The sequence below is a fragment of the Apis dorsata genome, unplaced genomic scaffold (genome assembly GCF_000469605.1).
Source record: "Apis dorsata unplaced genomic scaffold, Apis dorsata 1.3 scaffold_13, whole genome shotgun sequence".
In the NCBI taxonomy this organism is placed as follows: domain Eukaryota; kingdom Metazoa; phylum Arthropoda; class Insecta; order Hymenoptera; family Apidae; genus Apis; species Apis dorsata.
This window is the reverse complement of record NW_006263316.1, coordinates 303602-307162: the sequence shown is the minus strand read 5'-3', so window position 1 is coordinate 307162 and position 3561 is coordinate 303602. Positions and strand designations below refer to the sequence as shown.

The window sequence follows — 3561 nt, the reverse complement described above, 5'->3', positions numbered from 1 at the left end:
CTCTCTCTCTCTCTCTCTCTTCCTCTCCCTCTCTCCCTCTCTCCGGTTTCCTTTTTTCGCCATTTTCGCTCGGTCCACTGTATCCACTTTGGAAAAGCGTTAATGAGACCGAGCACACGGTCCTTGTAGAGAGCCTGCCGATCGTCCTACCGGATAGCGAGTACTTTAATTGGAAAACTTTCCAGCTGTCCTGCCTCTGTACTTCTCTACTCCTCCCCTTCTCTCTTCCGTGCCCCCTTTTGCTTTGTTTTTCTTTCCCCGGTGGAATCAGGGATTTATATTCAGAGATATACGATACGTCCAAACAATCTGTGCGACTTCTCCGACACTTAACGGTTTTGCGCCGATCTGGCGAATCGACGTTCTTTATAATTGAATACACTATACACCTTCAAACGAATTAACGAGAACGTGGGATATATATCGTAACGCGTGACAAATAGATTTGCTGGATATATATATATATATGCGACCTTCGAACTTTTATTGGTCTGGTTTTAGTTTCTCTTTACCGTTTGGCGATGTTTTGGACACGTTTGAAACGAAGGAAGATACACACTTTGATATTTTTGTTGTATTGATTTTCACGTGTCCCAATCGTTAAACGAGAGAGAGTATATAATTTATTTATTCGATCGATTCAACAGGAGTGGTTGGATGACAACAATAAATGTTTATTTGTATACGTTTATGTACCGTAATGTTACATCTGATACTACGTAGTAATAATATTGAAGGTAAGGTATTATATTTGTGATACGGAATTTCAACGTTTTTGAAATTAATTCTTTCTTTCTTCTTTTTTTTTTTTTTTTTTGAAATTGATAGAGCTATTTTAGTTTATCAGATTTTTTGATCGAAGCTTTTGCATAATAATTTATCAACGATATCGGTACCTTGCAATTTAGATGTTACAATTTTAAATAGAATAATGATACAATTTATCTTTGAAATTTTATTTGTTTTATTCAATAGTTATGAAATAGTTATAATATTAGTTCAATTGTATTCAGATCACTATTCTATTTTTTTGGAACAATATACGAATAATAAAATTATTATACAAAAATTTATTCGAAAATTGATTCCTTTCTAAAATCCAATAATTCAATTTTCTGTTCAAAATCAACAATTTTCAATATTCAAAATATTCAATCTTCGCGATATTTTTATCAATTAATTATCGCACTTTAATTTCAAGCAAAAATTTCAAAATTAAAAATCAATTTTCAATGGTCATATCAGTTTATTCGCTTTTTTAATCAAACGAATAAAAAATAATAAAATTTTTCGCAAGATTTCAAACAGTCGTTAGTCTTCGTCGAATACATCCCTAAAGTACTCATAACTTTTAGAAAATCGGTCTCTAATCAATAACCACTCAGATAACATCTCTTCTTTTGATGCCCGTTCGCTTTGAACATCAAAAGAAGTTTTCAGCTAGTTTTTAATCAGTTATCCATCTTCTATCACTCTAATTACTTATTAAACTCGCTCAATTTCTAATCACAAATCAACTAAAGTATATTTAAGGGGATTCAAAGCTTTTCGTAAGCTGATATCGCCTGAAATTTAGGTTCTAAATCGTTTGAAATTCACTCTAGTCAATTTCTATTAAACTAGTTACTAACTAGAGAATTAGGGAATTTCTAACAATCAATCAAATGATAATTAAATTAAATTTAGGGAACAATCGTGTATCAATTACGTGGAAAAATTTAATGTAATTGAGATTTAGAAGAAGGATCAAATTTTATTTAAGAATTTTAGATAACAACGTAAATTTGAATAATATTGAATATAAATAAATTAAGTACGATAATATGAAGTTTTGTGACGAAGTATAAAGTGTGATAAGTAGTTAAGTATGACACGAAGTTTTAAGACGTAATATGAAGTTCTACAACTATGATCAACTATTAACTATTTAATACCAAAAGCAAATAAAAAGAAGAGACGAAGAAAAGAATGTTCTCTCGAAAAGAAATAATCATTTTCATTTTTTTCAACAGAAGTTAAAAGTCAAATCTATAAAATACAAGTTTACTTTATTGAAAATCCCGAAGATTTTAAATCGGAAAGAAAGATCCCTCTTGCTTTGTAATCGAGTAAATCAAACTTCTCGAAAGTTCCCCTACTTGTGGTAACATTTGGAAATATTCTCATTGATCGGTTTAAATCTTACGAATACTCTGTAATTGATAAAAAGATTTCTTACTCGCAGGTGCGGTTCAAATTTAAATCATCCATATCCACTTCTTCTCAATAACGAAGAAAAAAGTTAATATTTGAATTTGTAGATCTCTTCCGAAAAAGAATCGACAAAGAAATATATATAGAGATAATCCTATTTAGAAATTTAAGAACGAAAAATCTGATTGGCAAAAAAGTTTTCTAAAATAAAAAAAACAAATTAAAGCAAAATGGAAACGAAAAATGTTTGAATTAAATATAGTTTCTACAATATTAACAACAATTTGTTATCGACATTATATCACTTGAAACGATCAACGATATTGTAGGCAATTTTTTTTTTTACAAAATTACACGTTTTTGACGCGTTATATGTATACTTGTAAATATTATTTACGCATTAATTAAATATTTGACGTTTATACGTCTGTAAATATTTTATTCAATTTGATTCACGTTTGATGATTCCTGAAAAATAAAAAAATAATAAAATATACATTTCATCTCAAATTTCAAATAATATAAGCGCACAAAATCTCACAAAAACAGTTTCACGTGCAAACATTTCATTAAAAAGTATTAATCACGCGATATCAACAATGAATATTTTTATATACTCGAACGAACCCTTTTACTCTTTTTTACTACCCCATAATTTCATCGACACCACCATCACGCTCTACTTAACGCCACGTATCTTAATTTTTAGGCGATCCTTGAAACTTTTCTCACCTCTTTACAACTTTTTCGCTTATACACTTCATTAATCATTCATCTTTGTTTCCCAGTGACAAGTCGTTCAATTAATCGTCGAACGTCGAATTATCTTCGACATTCTTTTCCTAATGATGATTCCGAGGATTTAACGAATCTTGAAAACACGGTAAACCAACAAGCCTCATATGTTTGATCAGACTAAATCGGTAATACAGCAAATAGATATTGGTTTTCGATAGCGATGGGATCAAATGCATCGCGAGTACAAACAAGTATATATATTGACGAATCAGACTCGAATTCTTTATTCCAAACATATTTATATATTTAATTAGATGCAGATATTATTACATTTCATATTGTAAAAATGTCATGCAATTTGTATAAAATACGATTAAAAAAGATTGTATTGAATAATAAATATTTCAAACACGAAAAGGAAATATTATTTTTAAATAGAATCTAAATTTGAGATATTCGCGAGTTCAGAAGTGAAAAAAACATTAAGTTTTCTTCGAAATTAATTGTCTTTCAATTTGAAACCAACCAACGAATTATTACATGCAATATTCAAATCCTATAAAATAAATTCCTGTAAAATAACTCATCGTCGAATTTGACTCAAATCCACGTCGAGCGCTATGATCCCAT

General features: G+C 29.7%; 1 long non-coding RNA gene across 1 annotated transcript in view; it reads right to left on the bottom strand.

The window, feature by feature from the left end:
* LOC116185283 overlaps positions 1 to 3561 on the bottom strand; it is a 23249-nt gene that overhangs the window by 937 nt on the left and 18751 nt on the right. The window lies entirely within an intron of this gene.